The sequence below is a fragment of the Zalophus californianus genome, chromosome 7 (assembly GCF_009762305.2).
Source record: "Zalophus californianus isolate mZalCal1 chromosome 7, mZalCal1.pri.v2, whole genome shotgun sequence".
NCBI classification, from domain to species: domain Eukaryota; kingdom Metazoa; phylum Chordata; class Mammalia; order Carnivora; family Otariidae; genus Zalophus; species Zalophus californianus.
In genome coordinates, this window is record NC_045601.1 from 13034911 (window position 1) to 13058363 (window position 23453).

At 44.0% G+C, this 23453-nt stretch overlaps 1 protein-coding gene across 4 annotated transcripts in view; it reads left to right on the forward strand.

The window, feature by feature from the left end:
• The window catches only part of CNKSR3 (CNKSR family member 3), a 112743-nt gene that overhangs the window by 52490 nt on the left and 36800 nt on the right, over window positions 1–23453 (forward strand). The window contains exon 2 of one of the 4 annotated variants that reach the window (XM_027601048.2): window positions 16024–16089. The exons of the other annotated variants lie outside the window; for them this stretch is intronic. The gene's annotated coding sequence lies outside the window, so the exon portion shown is untranslated. The remainder of the gene's footprint in view (window positions 1–16023; window positions 16090–23453) is intronic. 4 annotated transcript variants of the gene reach the window in all.

Below are 23453 nucleotides of genomic sequence, written 5' to 3' on the forward strand. Positions count from 1 at the left end.
GTGAAGGAAAGCAGTCCCCAGGCCTCTTACCCTGTTTGTCTAGAAGCCTCTTGGCTTACCTTTGGGTTCCATAATGGGAGGTGAGGTTGCCGGAGGTCACTCTGTAAAGGTGGTTTTTGATTATCTTTGACAATGACGATTTATGGAGCGTCTACGTGGAAGACGCTGTGAACAACACTGGGAAGGACTTCTTTGTAGAAATTTAACTTCTGACTTGGAAGAAGTAGTGGAGGAGAAAACTGCAGTACTTAGAATTTGTCAGAAGGTACAGCAGAGTGGGTCAGCCCCAGGAACGCCCATGTCTAAACAGAAGTCCTCCTCTTTCCCGAAGGCTGACCTCTGGCTGAGGTTGCGGCTTTCATGATAACTCAGATGGAACTGGGGGCGGGAAGGGGCCCCAGGGAAGGCAGAGCAGTGGAATCAGCTTTGACCGTCAGTGGGGTGGCAGGCATGTGGTGGCCAGATCAGCATACCTAGGTTGGAGCTTGTCTGTACACGCCAGGCAGGTAGGGTGGACAGCAAGGCCTACGGGAGTTTGGGGGAGGTGATCGCTTCCCCTTGGGGAGGAGGCTGGCTTGTGACGATGACTCGGAGCTGGGAGGATTACTGGATCCTGACTAATGAGTACAATGGCCACATTAAAGAAGGCAAGGGAGGGCTGGCCAAGCCGAAAATGATGCCCGGGATGGCGGGGAGGGGGAGGAGGGAGATGAGGGCCAGGTGTGTGTTACGGGCCTGAGATCTCTTCTGTTTGGCGAGCCGGCTCCTCCTCCCAGCTTAACTGTCTGAGCCTCCCAGTGGGGAGACAGTGGCTTATGGAGTTGGATGAACTTGAGTCTCAAGACTAATTCTGCCACTTTCTAGTTGTGTTGTCTTCTGCAGTTTTCTTAGCTCCTCCAACATCAGCTTCCTCGTAGAAGGGAAAGAGATTAAGACTGATCTTTGGATTCCTTAGAATAATGGCGACTCCATTTGGCCATGTACTATAATAAACCTAGTATATGCTTGGCAAGTGGTAATTTCCTTGGTTCACCCCTTCCACAGCGCCCGGTCTGGAGCGTCCAGGTGCCCACAGGCTGTGCCCACTCCCTGACTCACTGAGGGCACAGTCAGCTCAGCAGGTGCAGGAGGAAATGCATTACCTCATCTTCTTCCTACACTTCTCCTCTCCCTTTTCAAATCTGTTTGCCCTTTCATGTTGCCGTTTAATGTTCGGTTAGAGTATGAGTTTCTCCAGTTAGCCTGATTCAGCCCTTGATGTTGTTTTTGATGAATTCTTGCCTTTCAGGGACATTTCTACCCCATCATCTGCTCCTCTCCATTTCTTTCTCTTTTGATGCCACAGTCCCCATCTGTGCTATGCTTACGTCACTTCAAGAATGGATTGCCCTCAAGTTTTTTGGGGGGATTCTCTGACTTTCATCTGTCCCTGTCCACCTTGCGCTTTCTTCAGGTGCTACTGAACTCCTGTCTCCTTCTGTCGTCCTTGGATCTGGCCCTACATTTCCCCTCTAACCTTGATTTTCATTCGTTCCAAACATAATAATAACTAACGTATTTGTGCTGACGACTTTATTTATTTTAGCTCATTTTAAGAAATAGCAGCACCACGAAGTAGGTACTGTTATTGCTGCCAGTTTGTAATGGGATAAGCTGAGACACAGGGAAATTAAGCGATTGCCTGAAATTGCCCAACTCATCAGTGTTTGAACCTAGGCCACCTGGCTGTGGCCTCTGCCTTCTTCAGACCAGCTCTGCCTTCATTGGCTTCCGTCCATATATAAGGTGCTAGAGAGCAAGGGCTATGTCATTCCTCTCAGCACACCACGCTCCATGCCTTGTCTCGACATACGGTAGACACTTCCTCAGTGCATGCCTTACCAGGCCTTTCCCATCCCTCCTGTGAGGCCTAGGTCATAGCAGGAGGTGGAGGAAGGGGTAAGCTTCCTGATAGGAGCTCAGACAGCGTGGGGTTCAGACTACAGACACTTAACCAGCTGCCTCACCTTGCTTGGATCCCTTCTCTCAAAGCCATGGTTTTACTGTGCAAAATGGGGACGATAATTATGTTCACCTCATAGGGTTTATATGCAGTACAAATGAAATAATGTGTGGTAGATGCTTTAGTTCTGTGCCTAGCCCATGGAAAATTGTCAATACACATTAGCTCTTGTAAGTAGTTGTGTTATAATGCCCTCCCCTGCCTCTTGCAGCGAACCTTTGTCTGTTCCTTTCGGCCTATTTCAACTTGTATGTTCCCTACAGCACTTGTGTAACCTTTTCCCCTCACAAAGAACCAGATCGTGGTTGGGTTTGGACTTCCAGCAAGTTCTGAAATTGACAAGCCTCAGCTGCATCAGGGTGGTAACAAAAGGTTCTTTGTGGATTAAGAAGGACTGTGCCACACACTGTATCCACTCAGTAAACTTCAGCTCTCTTGCCTTTTTCCTTCCCATGTCACTGTGCCTCTTCCACTGCTCAGGCCCTGCACGAAGGCTTATTGATAGACAAAAGTACCTAGCTTAGTTGTTTCAAAGGTATATGGAAGAAAAAGAGAGGCTTCCATTGTATGGGATAGACTGGATTGAGGTGCAGTAGTAGAAAACTTTAGGGAGTTTAAGAGTCTCTGTTCTGTGTCCTTTTGCCTTTTTGAAACGTACCCTTAATGGTCATTCTAAACACGGCCAAGACTTATAATGTAGAATACAATTTTGACATCCTTTGAACTCATTCATTCAACAAATAATGCTTGATTACCTCTGATTCCCTCCTCTGTGCCAAGAACTGTCCTAGCTGTTGTTGAGGGTATAATGATGGACAAAACCAACCTGTTCCTTGTTTTCACGGAGCCTGTGTTTGGCAGACAGACACCAAACGTGCAAATATTAAATTATAAAGAAAGGTGCCATGAGATACATAACCAGGGGGTTTTGCGTTGAGGGCAAGGGAAGTATTCCCACTCGCAGGGGTGTGTGAGCTGAGATCTGAGGGCTGAGGAGGAGTGCCCAAGTAAAGAGGCAATGGGCTACCTTCAGATTTCATGCTCACTCTTTTTCTGTAAATGTAATATGCTATTTAGTGTTTTATTAAGCTTGGATGATGACAGATGATAATTAGTCTTCAAATCTGGAGGTGCCCAAATATGCTGTCACTGACTGTTTTTTATCTGACTTGTGTATAAATAGTACGTGTGTCAGGCTGAGTGAGGAAGGCTGAATGTATCTGAGCACAAACAAGGCATTGTGTTTTTTATTACACTCTCGAGGCCAGTGCTGTCAGTCAGACCCATCGGGCACTTTGTCGCGTTACGGGTCGCGTTGCCTGGGCTTGCCTACCCAAAGGCAGGTGCTCTTACTTTTAATTCATATTACATATATTTGCTCTGAAAGCTGTTTTTGTTGAAACTTGAAGAGCCGGATGCTTGCAGCTAGAGTGTGGACCGACTTACTGGAAATTTGCTGAACAAAGTTTGTTAATGCGAAGAAGGGACACCCGTCAGCCAAGTGTAACCGGCTACCAAAATATGATGCTGTTTAGGGCATGGGTTTTTTTTAAAGCCCCCCCAGTATAATCATCACCATGGAACTCATTTTCTGATCCTTTTTCAGGAAAGGTATTTCATGAAATGTTACAGCAGTCTTCCAAAGTGCAGAGCCCGTGATGGTAGTAGAGGTGATTTTAGACAGTCTCACTAAGCTGAGGGAAGGCTGTATTTGAGGCCAGCATGTCTTCAACACCTGTCGCTTGCAGTTTCTGTCTTACCATGAAGAAGGCGGCCCTGGGAGACGATTATATCCAGCTAACTTTGTTTTTATTATATTTATGTTTCTCATACTTTCTGTTTATGGCAAGTGATGCTCATTTATAACAGTGATTTCAAGGCTCCTTTAAAAATGAATTGGTTTTTAAAAATTAAGTACATAATAGTAGAAATGGCACCCAGTTGTGGCAAAATCATGAAGGTGGTTCTTGAATGACTGAAGTTTGAGAATACAGCCTTGGTGTAATCTGATTTTTTTCCCTGCTATCTGGCATTTGGTTTCAAGGACTTATTGAAGATTTTAATGTTAAGACACAATAAATATTGTGATAACAATAAATATTACTTCACACCCATTAGTATGGCTAGAATTAAAAAGGTGGATAGTAGCAAGTGTTGGTGAAGATAATGGAGACATTGGAACCCTCGTCAATTGCTGGCAGGAATGAAGAATGGGGGACACCTGGGTGGCTCAGTTGGTTAAGTGTCTGCCTTCGGCTCAGGTCATGATCCCTGGGTTTGAGATTGAGTCCCATATCAGGCTCCCTGCTCAGCAGGGAGTCTGCTTCTCCCACTCCCTCTGCCTGCCACACCCCCTGCTTGTGCTCGCAGTCTCTCTCTCTCTCTGACAAATAAATAAATAATATCTTTGAAAAAAAAAAGGAATGAAAAATGGTGCAATCCCTTTGGGAAACAGTTTGGCAATTCCTCATTTCGAAAGTTAAACATAGAGTTACCATAAGACTCAAAAAATTCTTTTAGAATCGGAGGTATATACCCAAGAGAATTTAAAAAAACATAGGTTTACATAAAAACCTACACACAGATGCTCATAGCAACATTATTCATAATAACCAATAAAAACAGTCCATATATCCATCAGCTGATGAATGGGTTAAGGAATATGGTATCAATGCAATGGGATATTAGTCAACCAGGGAAAGGAATGGAGTGTTGTTACAAGCTACAACATGGATAAGCCTTAAAAATATTTTGCTGAGTGAAATGAGCCAGACACAAAAGGCCACATATCATATGATTCCATTTATAGAAAATGTCCAGAATAGACAAATCCATAGACAGAGGGAGTAGGGGCTGGGTGTTGGGGACATGGAGACTCACTGCTGATGGGTATGGGGTTTCTTTCTGGGGTGATGGAAGTGTTCTCAAATTAGGTAATGGTCGTAAAACCTTGTGAAAATACGAAAAGCCACCAAATTGTTGTATGCCTAAAAAGGGTGAATTTTGTGGTATATGAATTACATCTTTAAAAAAATCTGGCAGCGTAAAAATGTGTGACTGGTCATAGAAGGCTTTGTGTAGAGGTGTTAGTGACTGCCGCTGCTTATGGAATGGGCCTCCTGTCATTGCCCCTCTGTTACTAGGACTGTGCTTTTCCCCACGTGCCCATGTGGCCTCTGGAGCTGGGGTTCTAACACAGACTGCCATGGGTCAGTTGTAACTTGTTATGCGAAGCAAAACGTTGCATTTTTCTATTAACAGCAGTACTCTGAGACTTGTGAGTTATTCATATATATTCTGCAAATGTAAGGGAGGGAGGGTGGACTTAAAGACGCTGAATGATGGGTAGAGTAGGGACTGGAACCTTGGTCTTCATACTGTGCTTGCTACTAAAATGTGTACGCAAGTTGTCACATACTTGAGAGGGAGCCGGGCAAAGGCCAGAGATGCCAAATGGGGTTGAGGCTGAGAAACTTCACTCTTGCCAGATTAACACACCTATTTAAGGATTTATTCTAATGAACCTTTTCATTGATGCCACCGTAAATACTGACTCAAAATGTCTTTAATAATACTAATCGTAAGGTACTTCATGATTTACAAAGTACTTACAAACACAGTACTTCCTATTATCTTAGTTTACAGTTAAGAAAAAACAGACTTCTGAAGGTTAAGTAACTGTCCCTAGACCCATAGGAAATTAAGATGTCAAGCTGGATCTCAAGCCCAGGTTGTCTGATCCCATGGCCACTGTATTTTCATGCTTTCCGCATGCTATCCTGTTGCTTTGGAGTGTGTGGGTCCATTCATTCTTTATTCAGTCAACAGTTACTTCCTGAGAGCCTCCTGTGAGCAAGAACCTGTTCTCAGAGCTGGAGACAGGCAGGTAATAAGGAAAATGAGAACCCTAACTTTGTGGTGCAGACTGTTCAGAGGGAGGAGACAGATAGGAAGCCATTAGTCTAATAAGCAGGATAATTTCAGAGAGTGATGTCTTAAGAAAATCAAAGGGCAGCGTGATAGACATGACTGTGACACACAGATGGACTTTTTTAGATTGGATGATCAGGGAGTGTCTCCCTAAGAGGTGACATTTGAGTTGAGAATGGAGGACCTGAGAAAGTCAGCTGGGCAAACATCTGGCAGAAGACTTTTTAGGAAGATGAACATCTTGTATAGTCCATACCCTCAACATGTCCTGTGTTCCTTATAGGATCACATTCTGAGACTTGAATTTAAGCCGTTGTTCTGGTTCTCTTCGGTGTTTACATCGGTCATTTTGTACTTTTTAGCAGAGTGCACATGCGCTCACGCGTGTGTGTGCTATATTATACTATATTATATATGGTATAAATATGAAATATGACCTATGGTTTTTGCTTGGGTGACCGGAACCCCTAGGGACATTTGTAAGCCCCCTCCCAGGAGTGCTGTAGAACAGCTTCTAGGTAATGCTAAATATATCTGAATCGGCTCAGATGGAACGAACTCCTTATTCTAAGGAACGCGTCATTCTTTTAGAACTCTGAAACAGAAAACTTCTTGTTGGTAGTGCCATGCCTGTCCAAAACAAGAACCAGGCAACCATCTGTGAGTTTCGGGGAGCGGTGGTGATGGGATAGGAGGTTCCACAGACTATGGTGCAGTGAACCTTCTAGTTTTATGGCGTTTCCCAATTTTTGCAACATGGCGGCTCATGCTTGTGTGTGCTTCTGTGGGGCAGGTGCTTCTTTTGTTCTTGTGTGTGTGGTAAGACTCACGTCAGTCCATGAGCCCAGTGAACTGGTCTGTTCTCCACTTCGGGAGTGCACTGCAGGCAGAGTTGTTGTTTTGTTTTGTTTTGTTTTGTTTTGTTTTCATTTTTCTGTTCTTTTTCTGGAGCCTTCGGGATACACAGGTGGGTTTGACCTGTACTGACGGCTGCATTTTCTCTTCTGTGTGGTATTCTCTCTCTTTCTGCCTTTGTTTCTTCTGGGATGCTAATGCCTACAGAAGATCTCAAGTGGCCTAATGGCCTGTGTTTTTATTTGGTCCTAGAAACAGAAACTTTGCCTTTTTCTATATTAAAGTTTTTGAAAAGTAACTTTGGGAAATATAGGGAGAGAGTCTTGTGACTTCCACAGATATTTAATCCTTGACTTACCTGTTTTTGAGAGAGAGAGAGGGAGAGAGAGTGCGCACACATGCGCGGGAGCGGCGGGGGTGGGGTGAGGGGAGAGGGAGAGGGAGAGAGACTCTCAAACAGGCTCCACGCTGAGCATGGAGCGCGACACGGGGCTTGATCTCACGACCTTGAGATCATGACCTTAGCCAAAACCAAGAGTCGGACGCTTAACTGACTGAGCCACCCAGGTGCCTCGATGTTTAATCCTTTAAAGGCTGTCAGTTTTATTGGTGTATCACTACTCTCTTATGATCACCACTGACCTAAAGAGCCTGTTTCTGGAGCTGCATTCAAAATTGAAAGAGCTAGAAAAGAATTCTATCTCGATTTCTTAGACAACCAATAGAGTCTGTCTCACCTTTCTTTTAAATTGGTACCAGGAAGATTGGGACACGAGCTGATGCTGTCAGGGTATTAGCAACCACCAGTCTGCAGGAGCTGCTCATTTTCTCCTCTGACCGATCTAGGTGGGAGGGACATTTGTATTTACATTGCCGTTACAATGTCCGATGGTCATCACAGACCATAAGCCCAGCTGAAAGGACTGGTACACTTTCCTGTTACACAGAACTGTATTTTCCTTAGATCCGTTAAAAGTCTGTGGGTGAACATGCTGCATTGGAGCACGGAGAGGCAGTATATGGGGGTGAAGAGCAGAGACCCTGGTGCCAGCCCCCAGGGTGTGAGCCCTGCCTCTCTGTGGCCTTGGGTAGGTCAGTTCCCTTCTCTGGGCCCTAGCTCTTCATCCCTAAAGTGGGAGCCTATAGGACACACTCATGGGGACAGGGGGAGGATGAAAGTTTTTAGATATTTAAGTCTTGAAAAGGGGCCCGCTGTGTAGTAAGTGACATTTAATCGTTTGCTATTTTATATGTGTAATTTTGTGTATTCATTTTTCCCAATTATATTTTTCTTAATTTTATATCATAGAAAACTTGGTTTCTTGTTATCCATAGTATTTGGTAAGACGTCAGTCCTATTGTATTTCACATTAAAGACTTGAGAATTTGTTTGAAGCCTTCAATTTTGCAGGTCTCCAGAGCAAACACAAACTTCTGAGGTTTCGACCCACATTTGCTCCCATACGAGGATGCTTCTCTTGAGAGGAGGCTGGTAGCTTAGGCTTCACGGCTCATTCGGGCCTTTGACTTTCTTTAGCTTACTTTAAAAAATCTATGATTTGTACCGTAGGTCTGTATGAATGTTTCCATGTAGGGAATTTTTTTTTTTTTTCTTTTGAATAGCTCCAGGAGCTCTTGAGACCTGCTCTCTCGCCTTGTGTGGGAGGAGGAGTGGGTGGGCCCTGCTGTCCCTCCTTCACCATGGAGAAGGGTTCTGGGGGGGCCAGTCAGTCCTAGCTGAGCCAGCACAGGACCTGCTTTTTTGTTTAATTCTGCTCCCTTTTTTGGGCTTGTGTGATCTTATATTAACCCCAGAAGCACTACTTTTTCATGTCAGTAACTATACAAATAGTGCTAATTACGTGTCCTGTTGATGGGAGCTGGCTGTGATATTTGGGCCCTTGACCTCTCTGTCGGGGGGGGGGTTGGAAGATGCTGGTGTATTACTGATTCGAAGATGGGAAGAGGGAGGCAGTGTCCTGAGATCATAGAGTCCTAGAAATACAGTGCTGCTGGGACCATGGGATCAACCTTTCAGCCCCTGCCTTGTGCACATTGGTGAAGGGGTGAAGCGATCGGCTCAAGGTCACATAGCTGGTAAGATTGGAGCCACAGGCCTACACCCTCCGCCCCCTGCACAACACAAAGGTGACTTCATAAAATAAAAGGGTCTATGAAACTAACATCGTGCAGGTAGCCTAGGACATGGACATTTTGTGTTGGCCCCTGTGCATAATAAAAACTGTGTTTTCTGGAGAATGAGGAGAAAGGCTTTCCTTTTATCACTTTGGGAACTAGAGCAGACATTCTGTCAAGTCTTAATCGTGGCAAACTTGTGGGAATTTTATGTGGAAGCACCTAAAAGATTCCTCCCCCCCCCCCCCCCCCCCCGCGTAAGCTGCGAGGGTTGGGACTTCGTTTCTCTTCTCCTGTTGCGACTATCCACAGCTCTTGTCACAGGGGGTTAATGAAAGCCCTGGAGGGGGGGGAGGGTTGGACAGTTTCCCTAAGAAGAACGCAACCTCATCGGTTTACACCCCTAAGCTGTGGTCTCCCTCCTCAACCAGGATTTTCCTTATTTTCATCTCTTCTACGCAACCAGTATTGGAGTGCTTTCTTTGTGCCAGGGAGCGTGCGTGGTGCCATGCCTTTAAGACAGGCCTGGTCCCTGCCCTGTGTTTCAGAGAGGGAGAGAGGCACATGAGGCATAAGGAGTAAAAACTCATACGAATTTGCTGTCTCATGAAACCAGCAGGATCCACAGGGAAGAACAAGGACTGTTGGTCTACTGTATGTACTGGATCAGCTGGGGCCTCCCTCGATGTGCTCTTTGAAGCTGAGAGGCTGAGGGACGGGGAGGCAGGATCATTCTAGGGAGAAAGAACATGCTTTGAGTAGAAAGGAGCTTGAGGTCTGGATGAAGTAGATAAAACCAGTGTCCGGCATAGTAGTTGGGGGAGCGTGTGACACAAGATGAGGTTGGAGAGGCCGGTAAGGAGGCTCACACACCAGACTGGACTTCACAGGCTTGGATTTTTCCCAGGGGCAGTGGGAAGCCAGTGGGGCTTGGAGCAAGAGCGTGGCATTTAAACTGTGTTGAGAAGGCTTTAATGAACCTTGACAACATTATATTATGTGTAAGAGGCCAATCACAAAAAAACATATATTGTAGGATTCAATTTAGGGGAAATGTCTAGAATCCATTACGTGAAATAACCAGGCAAATCCACAGACTTAGAAAATAGATCAGTGGTTGCCTAGTGGTGGTGGGGGTGGGGGTGTGAAATGAGTTTTGTGTGTGTGTGTTGGGGGGGTTTGAAAATGTACTAAGATCGGTTGTGGTTACATTGAACAACTCTGAATATACCCAAACTCATTGACTTGTGAATGTAGTAGGTGAATTGTATGGTATGTGCATTATATCTCAGTAAACTGTCATTTAAAAAATCAGAGAAGGGGCTCCTGGGTGGCTCAGTAGGTTAAGCATCTGCCTTCAGCTCAGGTCATGATCCTGGGGTCCCTGGATGGAGCGCCAAGTTGGGCTCCCTGCTCAGCAGGGAGTCGGCTTCTTCCTCTCCCCCTGCCCCCTCCCTACTCCTTCTTTCTCTCTCTCGCTCTCTCTCACTCAAACACTCTCTCAAAGAAATAAGTAAAATCTTAAAAAAAAATCAGAAAAGACGGATGATGCCTCACAACCAGAGCCATTGCCCCAGGCAGCTGTCCCCAAATTGGCAGCTGTTTTTGGCTTTTCTCTACCCTCCCTGTATCAGAACACCCCCCTACCCCCATCTCCTGCCGCAGCACAAAAAAGCGTCAGCGTCTTGCCATCGGACCTCCAGCTCCCCTGGTCCCACATGGGTTCCTGTGCTCCACTTCACAGTGCTCACCAATGGTTTAAATCCTGACCTGCTTCTTATTGGTTGTGTGACTTAAGGTCAGTTCCTTAAAAGCTCCCTGAGCCCCCGTTTATGGTCTTTAAAAAACCCAAAACCAAACAAACAAAAAACCTTAACATTTTTATTTTCACAAACACTTAAATAGCACTTACTGTGTGCCTATCATTATATTTGTAAGTGCTTTAGGAATATTTAACACGTTTAATCATCCAGATAACCCGACAAGATAGGTACTGCTGTCCTTTCCATTTTGTAAATTAAAAAAACTGAGGCACAGAGAGGTTAAGTAACTTACCCAAGGTCACACAGCTGGGAAGTAGCAGAGCTGAATCCAGGCAGTCTGGCCCCAGAGATCCTATTTGTTAATGACACTGCCTTGCTGCTGATCCTGGCCTGTAAAATAGGCTTAATAATAGCTCTTTCCTCGCTTTGCTTACAGTCCTTTAATCTTAAATTACTTGAACATCACTTGTAATGTTACAGCATTTCTGTGGTGCTCAGCATGATACCTGAAACATAGCCTGTGAATTAATGTACTTAATTAAGTCACTTTTCCATCCTTTCATTTCTTCTTTGACCACCTCAGACCCTACAAGGATTTGCGTGCTGGGTTGAGGTCTGGGTTCTGCCTTAGTCTTGCGCTTTTACTGGCCCAGTGTCCTGGGGAACCCACTCTCTCATTTTGGCTTCCTCATCAGTGGAGTGGAGGTAATTATAAGCTGGCCAGCATCCTCCCAAGGGTCATTGCATGGAGCAATGAGATATTGTGCATGCAGGTGCTCTGTAAACTCTGCAGCCTCCTCTTAAGCCAGGGGCTTCATTTAACATGCAGCCCAGCTGTTGGGACTGTGCCCTTGGAAGCGATGAGGGCAGTGTTAGTAGAGGGCTAGACGAGTGGCAGTTTTCCCCCGGAAATCCTGATGGGCCCAAGTGGGACAGAAGTGATGGATGTGTTGCATGCTCTCCTCTGCACCGGGGTGCTTTTCCCTGGGCAGCATGGACACCCAGGCATGGGCAGAGCTGAAGGCTGGCTTCCAGGCTTGCTGGCATGACCACCACCTGGTCCACCTGCTGAGTTGATTCCCCCCCCCCCCCCCCCCCCCCGTGCTATAAACTTAGACTTGCTATGTGGGGGGAACTAGTTCATTCTTCCCTCCGTTCATCATAAACATGCCAGTGACAAGAGTTGTAGCCAATGTTTGGTTTTAGAGCAAATCTAATTTAGAGTTTTGGCAAAATAAGTTGTGTTAGAGGAGGGGGAAAGCATAACTTGACATACTTTTCTCCTCTTGCACAGCTTGCTCCAGTGCCCCCCCTTTGGTCCAGGTATTGCAGAAGTGGATACAATGGTTTGGTTACTGAATTACACCAGCCAACCTTGGAAAGTACATATTTTTTCCCCCAGAGCATTGTGGAATCTTTTATGTTCCCCTCCACGACTTTGTTTTTGTTCTTAGAATCCAAAAAATTGTTTTGTATTTTGTGTTGAACATCTAGTAGTAAACATTTGTATAAGCACGTATACACACAGACACATGTAGACACCCTCAGACACAGAAGTCAATGTCAAGTTTCTTCCCTGCCTTCAATGTTACCTTTCATGTTCAGGATACTTTTTTGAGGGCGGCATTCAAGGCAGGAGGACTCAGAGCTGAACAGTTAGGCCTGGCATTATATTCTGAATTCTGATCATCTTTTTAGATCATTGGTTCTTTGGTTGATTCTGATTTGCATCAGAATTTGCATTTGTCAGTTTTTTTCTAGTGATTTAGATCCGGATAAGTATCTCCTGAAAAAGATGATTTCCAAACTTGCATCTCCCCTGTCCCCGCTCTGGGCACTTCTCCCTTCATGGCTAGGCTCAGGACGCTCAAGGGACGGCAGGTTGGGTCCCTTTCACAGTGCTGTGCTGGATCTGCTGGAGGGATAGGAGAGGAGAGGGTCAGACTGCAAGCAAGACCTACAGCTTTGGCACAGAGTGTCCTGGTGAAAATTGCCAGCCGGAAGACATTACTTACCAGTGCAGAAACCTCAAATGAGGGCAGGCCATTTGACTGTTTTCTGGGTAACTTGAATCCTTGAACTAAAGTAGTCTTTCTATTTTTACTTCCTTAAATTATCCTGGCAGGGATAGGTTTGCTATTTCCAAGTTTTGTTTCGGTGACGGATCGTCTGCTTTGGTAGTGAAACCCAAAGAGCGGTTGTTTCTTGGTTACATTTTCTGATGTCTTGGGAGTGACAGAAGTCTTACACGACATGAGTTCCTAGCAAGAAAGCGGAGTTTGCTTTAGAAACAAAATACTGACTGCCCTCTGCTCTCCCTGTTGTTGTTGTTTCTTGTGAGAAATTGAAGCCTGAGTTTGTTGCTACATAGTGGGTAGCTCTTTAGTGTTGTGTGGACCAGCTTTTCCAAATGATTAAGAGCACAAGCTTTTACTTTGTCCTCAGCATTACTGTGCTCTTAGCTTGGTGCCCTACAAAAATGTCCAGTAGCCTGTCCCTCCTCCAAAGCAGTTGCTCCATTCCACAGATACAGTGAAAGAACTTGCTTGGTTCCTAATTAGGCTTCCAGGGCTCCCATTGCTGGATCTTTCCAGGTGTTTGGGTTTCATACAGCTTGTGCTTTGAAGGTAACAGAGGCCTTAGGGATGGCTGTGTATGCTCGGACTCTAATCGGGGCAGAAAACCTGACAGAGTTTTCCCCAAGACCAAGTTCGTTCTCTTGCTCATTATTTTTATCTCTGAGGATGTTTGAGATTTAAGTTTCTGGGCAGTTTATTTCCCTTCTTCATACTTGGCTATTATAAATGAAGGTAACTCGTGCTAGCTCAGACATGTTATAGGAACATACACTTAAGACCTGGAAGGAACCGAGAGGTTCTCTAATCTAGTTTTCAAGACATTGTGTTGTGGTCCCCTTTCTTCAAATTACATTTAACCAGAAGTGTGGCAGGATGACTGAAAAAATCAACTGTGAGTAGTGGTGCGCGTGGGGGTCAGTCCTAATCCAAGCCAGCTCATACGTGTGTGAGGAGCCCAAAAGGCTGGACGTCAAAGTGGTTTAACCAGAATATGGTTAAAGGCCATGGAGTAAAGGCCAGAATAAGAAATCGGTTCCTTTTGATAGAAAGCAGATCAGTGACTGCCAGGGGCTGTGGGGAGAGAACTGACCAGCAAAGGGAACTTTTTTGGGGGTGATAGAAATGTTTATATCACGATTGTGGTGTGGCTACATGACTGTATGTATTTGTCAAAAAAACTCATTGTGGAGTTGAAAGTTGGTGAATTTTATCATGCCTCAAAAAACCCAAAACAAAACAAAAACAACAACAAAACTGACCCAAAGGAAATAATAAAGTGGATAAAAAGTTGTAAGGGGTGTCCTAAAACATGGTTAGGATTTTTGTGGGGGGGGGGGAGATAACATTTTCTCTGCTTTTTAATTCAATGTAATTATATAAAATGATTCTTTCAAAAATATAAAAAGAAAAAAATCCAGATTCACTTAAATCCCAGTCTTTTCTACTTTTCCACTTGGCAGATTGATAATCACTTTGTTTTCATCACTGCTGTTAGTTATACCAGGGGTTGGTAGAGGGCCAGGTAGTAAATATTTTAGGCCTTGTGGGCCGTTGGGTCTCTGTCACCGAGTTCTGTCGCTGTAGCGTGAAAGCTGCCGGAGGCGGTAGGTATGCCAAAGAATGTGGCTGTGTGCCTATAAAACTTGACTTACAAAACCCGGCAGTGGACCGAATTTGGCCTGTGAGCTGTATTTGCTAACTGGGAGTTACACTATTGTTCCTTTTGGAAAAACTCAGCACAGTGGGCATTTTCCACCTTCTCACCAGAAGGACGAATGTCTTAGAAAAGTGGGAGTACAGGGGAGGTTGTAAGAGGACAGGCCCTGCAGGGCTGAGCTCATGCACTTGGGTCTGTAAAGGATAGGGTGGTTTCGCTGAGACGGAATTGTGGACAATGACTTAAAGAAAGAGGGGACTGACCCTGGCAACCAGTTTCTAGATTCCCGTGGAAACCTAGGCAAGAAGGTTTAGCTATGACAGTAACGTGGGCTGGAGGGGACCTAGGGAAGGAATACTGTAAAACCTAACATAAGAAATAGACAATTCCAAAGGAAAAGCTAAAGATAAAAAAATCACAAAGCAAGTATATATTTAGGGTGTGATTCTTCATTAACACGGGGTGTGATGCCACATTTCAAGTGATTCTTGTTAGATCTGATCATCATTGCTCAGAAACATCAGTTCTTTCATTTTTGATAATTTACTGTACTTGTGTTATCTTCATTGCTTTCCATGCTATTCCCTGTCCTCTTGAGCTCTTGTGAGGGAGGACAGTGCATCCTGAGCCAAAGAAGGGGGTGTGTGCTTGCAGTTTCTTCCCTCTGAACGGATATAGGATAGGCTGACAGGGGACAAAAGAGGATGGGGTTGTGAGGAAATCGGGTCCTTCTTTTTTTTTTTTTTTAATATTTTACTTATTAGAGAGAGAGAGAGCATGAGCAGGGGGAGGGGCAGAGAGGAGCAGACTCCCTGCTGAGCAGGGCGCCCAACTTGATCCTAGGACTGTGGGATCATGACCTGAGCCAGAGGCAGACATTTAACCGACTGAGCCACCCAGGCACCCCAAATCGGGTCCCTCTAAACTAGAGGGAAGAACCGCCTCCATCAGATGCCTTAGCAGGTGCAAAGACCAGCAGCACAGCTGGGTGTGTGCCCTACTGTCTCAGGCTGCCCCTTGGGCCCCACTCTCCCCCTGTTACCTAGAGACACTGGTTGTAGTTTTGACTCTTTAGGAAAGGTCAGTCAAGGGCCTGTCCAACCAGGCAAAAAGAATCCCTCAGTCCTTTAAAATTACACACTTCTGTGTCTCAAACATGGTGTTACTGCCGAAACTCAGATTGGTATATTTAAACCGGTTTTATCAGCTAGTTTTAAAATTAAAGCCTAGAGATGCCAACAAAACAAGGGTGACAAAAGAAAGTCATTCCAAAGGGATATAGTTGGGTGGCTCACTTCATTAAAAGGGCACTTGGAGGTCCTACCAGTACCCCATGCTGTGAACTTAGTTTTGCTCTGTTAATCATATTATGCCCACATAGAAGCCATACCACACTGAGCTTTGGTTTGAAACCTGATTTTTCTTTTCTTTTTTTTTTTTTTTTTTTAATCCTTAGCAAAAGACCTGGATCAGGAGTGTCAGCCAGTTGGGAAGGCAGAAGAGCTTTGATGTTTAATGTTTTTAAAAGTGTTGGGAATTCCAAGAATATTTTCGTTAGGTATAAATGTATGACCAAGTCTTGTTTCCTTTCCTCCGGTTCAGATCATCAAGAACTGACCTGTTCCTAAGTCCTCATCTCCTTCGTCGTGGAAGGCCTTGCACTTGGTGGTTAGTTGCTCCATAAATTGTGTTGAATTAAATTGAATTTGTGTGATATGTAATTGATCCCCCTGGTTGAAGAACACAGTATCCGTGATCCTGTTTGCACCATTGTCACTTGTGGCCCTTAAAAGTCCTAAATAAGACACGAGTTTATAAGCTTTAGCTAAACCAGTGTCTGAATCAAACAAAACAAAGCCCTCTGGTTAAAACATGCTTCAGTGATCAAAAGTACTAGGTATAAAATGCTGTAAGACCACTCTGGGCTCACTGTATTTGTAGAATTATAGTTTTGGCTGCCTTGAGCATATAGGCCAAAAGCATAGCCATTGGGAGGTCCTTCCAGTGGCCCTCACCTGCAGAACAGAGGGTGATCTAGTCAGTGACCTGATTAGAGAAGAGCTCTATGTTTTCTGTAGGGGAGCATTTACTCTAACTTCTTCATCTTCGTGGACACAAGCCCTCCCACATTTGAGAGAGATTAATTAATTAATAAAGAATAATTTTTAGTATGGGACAAGTATCTTGTCAAAGACTGGAGTTTTACTTGGGGGTTTTGTTTTGTGTATGATCCTTTCCTTAATGTAGACGTGACCTTCTTTAATCATACAACACTGAGACTTACAGCACATACCTGTAGATGATATCACCGACTGTAGTTTCTTTCTCTCTAGTTACTCACTTGCATGGGGAAGTAAAATCAGGAGGCTTGTACATTGGTGTGACATTAATACTTTTGTGATGTTCCTTGTCTTTCTTTATGCCTTCACTTATTTACTTCACAAATACTATTAAGCGCTGGCTGTCTTCTAGATGCTAGGGGATAAACAATGAACAAAGGGAAGCCTCTGCTTTCTTGGTGCTTCTATTCTGGTCTCAGTCAGGAAACATTTTTGGGTGGAATCGATGAGGATGATGATGATGGCAGGCTCCCATGTTTGCGAACATCCCCTGGGGAGGACAATGATAATCTCTAGTTTACCGTGTTTCCGAGGAGGGGCTACCTAAGCATTTGGGGCTTTCTGTGTCTCCCTAGCAACTTTTATTCTGAACACTGAGGAAATTGAGGAGCTGAATAAATCACATTAGAGTAATTACCGTGTACTTCATAGTGTTCTCAGCGCATTACAAACAACTAACATTTCAGGTTCGTTAACGGATCTGTGCAGTGGGTAGCGCCGGTATCCCTGTCTTAACAAACCAGGGAACTACGTCACTTGCTCCTGTAAGCAAGAAGTGGGACTAGTACTGGTGCTCAGGCTCTTCAGCTGCTGCCCTGTCTCCTTCTATATCTGGGGAGAGAGGTTGCTTGTTTTCCTTCTCCTACTTGGGATTTCTTTGAAAGTTTGAGAGTATTCACTGCCAGATTTGGGGACAGTGAAGGGAGTCTGGGCCTCCCTCCCTTGTGGTTTGCATTCTTTGGGAGCTCCCTTTTGTTTTCCTTCCTGATTCTTTCACATTGAATTATGTGTTTAATTTGTGCAAATGGAATGTGTTTAATTTTATTTAATGATGTGTGTTTCTCTCTGTTCTGCTAGATGTTCTGTAAATTCCTCGAAACAAGGATCTGGCAAATAGGTACATGTGACAAATAGGTCAAAGTGTGTATTACAAATTCTAAAACGATTAGATCAGTTTACTTGAAATTAGGGATTTCCCCGTCCTTTGTGGGACCACATAATAATTTAATTTAGCTGTTGACAAATGTTTAACTGTATTCTGATCAGTGGGGTGTGAATAATAGGCCATAGCATATTGGAATAATAAGACTGGGGGCATTATTATTTAAAACCGAGCATATTCAACATATGTGTCCCTTGGGAAGAAGTCTTTATGCCACTGCAGATGCTGTTTTTAGGTAGGTAGCAACATGGCATTCCTACTTGATAATTCTCCTACATGTCAGGGATCTTTTTGATTATTTGAGGTTAGGTCATTTATATTCCCTCAGAATCCTCAAGGACGTTCTGGCCCCCCTTTCAGGGAAGTGTTCTTCTGTTTTCTTCAAGTTCTCAATCTCTGATCTTATTTACAACCTTGGTCCTATCAAGATCCCTTATTGCACCTCCCCCGCAACTTTCTCTGTGTCCAGAATATTTCCTCATGCTCTCAAGCTACTTCTGAAATCCTGTTCCCTCAGTGAAACTCTTGAGTTAATTAAAAGAGGAATCTGGCCTCATCTTTATTTCTACTTATTACTCAGGGATGAAGTTCAACGAACATCCATGGTGCATGGTTTCTTCCCTTTAATTTTAATGGACTAATTTATTCTGCACGTAAAAACTAATAGGAATCTCTGTTTTATGCTTTACTTTGCACAGTGAACTTGCCTGGCACAGTAAACATGAATTTCAATTCTGCCGGTCCCTGGTCCTTGTTTGTTTTGTTTTAAGAAAGAGTTTATGACATGTGGATGACAAGGAACTGAAACGCTGTTACATTTGTGTTGGTTTAACGGAGCTGCCATAAAAAAAGCACCACGAACTGGGTCAAGAGACAACAGAAGTTTATTTCCACCCAGCTCCAGAGGCTGGAAGCCTGAGATTCTGGTGTTGGCAGGGTTGGCTTCTTTTGTGGCCTCTCTCCTTGGCTTGTAAATAGCTTTCTCTCCCCGTGTCTTTACGCGGTCTCGCCTCCGTGTGTGTCTCCTCTTCTTATAAGGACACCAGTCATCTTGGATTAGGGCCCATCCTGATGATCTCATTTTAACTTAATCACATCTTTAAAGCTTTTTCTCCAAATACAGTCACTTTCTGAGCACTGGGGGTTAGGACTTCAACATATAATTTTGGGGAGACACAATTCGGCCATAACAAAATTTAAATGTATAGCACGGTTGTCCCAAACTTTTGTGACAATTAAAACAAAAATTCCTTTTAAAGCTTAAAAGTGGGCAAGGGACGAGGACATCCCAGTGGAGAGGAGATTGCAGGGTACATTGCTCGCGACCTGGCTTAGACCTGGCTAAGGGGTTTAGGGTGAAAATCCATAGTAATGAAGACTCTTGTTTGTACTTTCCCAGTTGTTTGGATTCAGTGACAGTACCTTCTAAGTACCTCTGAGTTTTCGTGATTCTCTCTTAATAAGTGTTTGTAATTAGACCTGACTGCTTATTTGGGAAGATGCTTGGAGAGGAATTTTTATAATCCTACGTTTCCTGGGTAGAATGTGAAAGAGCAGAGCTTGTGTCAAATAGGTCTTGATTTGAATTCAAGGCCTTTTCTGCTTATGGCAAGCTGAAGAAGATGGCTCTGAAAATCCTTCTTTTGACATCTTGCCAGCTGTGTGGCTGTAGACAGGTTATGTAGCCCCCATGCGTCCTAATTTAGGCATCTGTAAATTGGGAAGGGAAGCTGTCAGGAGGCTTTCCTTGGCTCTTGGCGCTTGTCACTATTGCTTATTGCAGATAGATGCCGACCCTCTGTAGACGACCCTGGGTGGCGGGGCTCTGGCACACAGCCCCTGCAGCCCTGGGGTGGGGAGCATCCGTCTCCACACCTGTTGCCTTGGGTAGCCTCCAATGCCTGTCTGACTCACGTGCCCTGATGGACATTTGTGGCTTGTAGCCATCAAAGTGGACCTGTGCTTATGTCAGTGTCTCTACTGTTGCTCGCTGTGTGATGGAGCCTCTCGGCGAGATAGATGTCACTTGAGGGAAGATGGGTGGGTTCCAACGGATCACCTTAAAATGATTTTTTCTTACCTCTTCTTCCTGTATGTGCTGGGGTCCCCAGTAGTTATAAAACATTCTTCTTTTTATATCTTCTCAGGAGGCAAATGGTGGAAGTTTGTGGGGTAGAGGTACCATTTAGCCTAGCACATCAACTTCTAAATCCACAGACATTAGTATTGCCAAAACCAAGTACTGGACCTTGTGCCTGCTTTTTCTAGTGCAGAGTCCCCACATGGCAGAGGGCTCAATGAAATGAGTTTGTGTGTGTGTGTGTGTGTGTGTGTGTGTGTGTGTGTGCGCGCATGTGGGTGCATGCGTGTGTTTGAGGGTGGCAGAGGACAGCCGCATGCCTTCCACATACTTTATGCTAGCTAAATTGAATTTTCATCCTCTGCATTGGGATTAAAATTTCATAAGCCTCATTGCTGAAAACACTAAGGTGGCTTTTATTATTAGGCTTGAATAGACCAATTGATTCAGTGTGAAGTTTTATTCCAGTAAAACCATTGAAACAAGTTGACCAGAGATTTCTCTATAAAAGAGAGAACTTTAACCCCAAGTTACCCCAAGTTCTGTGAGGCTTACCTATTTTACATATTTTAACCATTACAGAAGAGTGTTAAAATACAACACTGTCGGCAGTAGTGTTTGACCTGGAAAAAGTCCCATGAGCGAACCCATTGACCATTGCCTTTCTCTGGTACCGCTGCTGGTATCTTCTCCTTTGGATTCTGTATTTATCAGAACTTTTTCAGTTGCAAGGGACAGAAACCCAACACAAACAAGCTTGAGCTGGAATGGGAATTTATTTCAATTTAAGTGGAAAATCATAGGACTAGAAATATCCTTAAGTGGAATTAGATCCAGGAGCATATAGGATATTATTGGAGCATTTTCTTTCTCTCAAATGGATTTGTTTTCAGAAAATTGATGAGAAAAATGACTGCCAGCATCCCCAAAGTTGTATCCTTATGACTTCCAACTGGAAAGGAAGAGCCTCTGTCTTCCTGTGTCCAAATATCAAATATCAGGGAAGATTTTGATTATCATTCTGGAGCCTATAACTGACCAGCGGGTAGAATATTGTGGCCAGCGACTGTGGCGAAGCATCTTGATTGGCAAGTCCACTGGGATCACATAGGCCGGGACAGGGCCGATGTCCCATCCCTGCCTGGCAAGCGAACATATGTGTAGTACACATGACCAGCATTTCCAAGTTGGCAAGGGTTTAGTGCTTATTCTTTTAGTTGAAAGGGAATGGGAAGGTAACTGTCATAAAACTGCTAAATCCATTTGAAAATTGTAAGCTGCACATTGCGGATCTGTTTGAGATGACAAGATAATGACACACCTGAAAAGTGTCCATCAGGTGGGATGTACATCGTATAGACAATCGAATAGTTGGAGCGTAATGGAGATTCCTGAGGTTAATATAACTGTGGGCAGTGTTTTTTTTTTAAATTTTTGATTGTTATGTTAATCACTATACATTACATCATTAGTTTTTGATGTAGGGTTCCATGATTCATTGTTTGTGCATAACACCCAGTGCTCCACGCAGAACGTGCCCTCTTTAATACCCATCACCAGGCTAACCCATCCCCCCACCCCCTCCCCTCTAGAACCCTCAGTTTGTTTTTCAGAGTCCATTCGTCTCTCATGGTTTGTCTCCCCCTCCGACTTACCCCCCTTCATTCTTCCCCTCCTGCTATCTTTTTCTTTTTCTTTTTTCTTAACATATGTTGCATTATTTGTTTCAGAAGTACAGATCTGTGATTCAACAGTCTTGCACAATTCACAGCACTCACCATAGCACATACCCTCCCCAATGTCTATGACCCGGCCACCCCATCCCTCCCACCCCCCACCACTCCAGCAACCCTCAGTTTGTTTCCTGAGATTAAGAATTCCTCATATCAGTGAGATCATATGATACATGTCTTTCTCTGATTGACTTATTTCACTCAGCATAACACCCTCCAGTTCCATCCACGTCGTTGCAAATGGCAAGATCTTATTCCTTTTTATGGCTGCATAATATTCCATTGTGTATATATACCACTTCTTCTTTATCCATTCATCTGTCGATGGACATCTTGGCTCTTTCCACAGTTTGGCTATTGTGGACATTGCTGCTATAAACATTGGGGTGCACGTACCCCTTCGGATCCCTACATTTGTATCTTTGTGGTAAATACCCAGTAGTGCAATTGCTGGATCGTATGGTAGCTCTATTTTCAACTGTTTGAGAAACCTCCATACTGTTTTCCAGAGTGGTTGCACCAGCCTGCATTCCCACCAATAGTGTAGGAGGGTTCCCCTTTCTCCGCATCCCCGCCAACATCTGTCGTTTCCTGACTTGTTAATTTTAGCCATTCTGACTGGTGTGAGGTGGTATCTCATTGAGGTTTTGATTTGCATTTCCCTGATGCCGAGCGATGGTGAGCACTTTTTCATGTGTCTGTTGGCCATTTGGATGTCTTCTTTGGAAAAATGTCTGTTCATGTCGTCTGCCCATTTCTTGATTGGATTATTTGTTCTTTGGGTGTTGAGTTTGATAAGTTCTTTATAGATTTTGGATACTAGCCCTTTATCTGATATGTCATTTGCAAATATTTGCTCCCATTCTGTTGGTTGTCTTTTGGTTTTGTGGACTGTTTCTTTTGTTGTGCAAAAGCTTTTTATCTTCATGAAATCCCAACAGTTCAGTTTTGCCATTGCTTCCCTTGCCTTTGGCGATGTTTCTAGGAAGAAGTTGCTGCGGCTGAGGTCGAAGAGGTTGCTACCTGTGTTCTCCTTTAGGATTTTGATGGACTCCTGTCTCACATTTAGGTCCTTCAACCATTTGGAGTCTATTTTTGTGTGTGGTGTAAGGAAATGGTCCAGTTTCATTCTTCTGCATGTGGCTGCCCAATTTTCCCAACACCATTTGTTGAAGAGACTATCTTTTTGCCATTGGACATTCTTTCCTGCTTTGTCGAAGATGAGTTGACCATAGAGTTGAGGGTCCATTTCTGGGCTCTCTGTTCTGTTCCATTGATCTATGTGTCTGTTTTTGTGCCAGTACCATACTGTCTTGATGATGACAGCTTTGTAATAGAGCTGCAAGTCCGGAATTGTGATGCCGCCAGCTTTGCTTTTCTTTTTCAATATTCCTCTGGCTATTCGGGGTCTCTTCTGGTTGCATACAAATTTTAGGATTATTTGTTCCATTTCTTTGAAAAAAGTGGATGGTATTTAGATGGGGATTGCATTGAGTGTGTAGATTGCTCTAGGTAGCATTCACATCTTCACAATGTTTGTTCTTCCAATCCATGAACATGCAACGTTTTTCCATTTCTTTGTGTCTTCTTCAGTTTCTTTCATGAGTATTTTATAGTTTTCTGAGCACAGATCCTTTGCCTCTTTGGTTAAATTTATTCCTAGGTATCTTATGGTTTTGGGTGCAATTGTAAATGGGATCGACTCCGTGATTTGTCTCTCTTCTGTCTTGTTGTTGGTGTATAGGAATGCCACTGATTTCTGTGCATTGATTTTATATCCTGCCCCTTTACTGAATTCCTGTATGAGTTCTAGCAGTTTTGGGGTGGAATCTTTTGGGTTTTCCACATACAGTATCATATCATCTGCAAAGAGTGAGAGTTTGACTTCCTCTTTGCCAGTTTGGGTGCCTTTGATTTCTTTTTGTTGTCTGATTGCT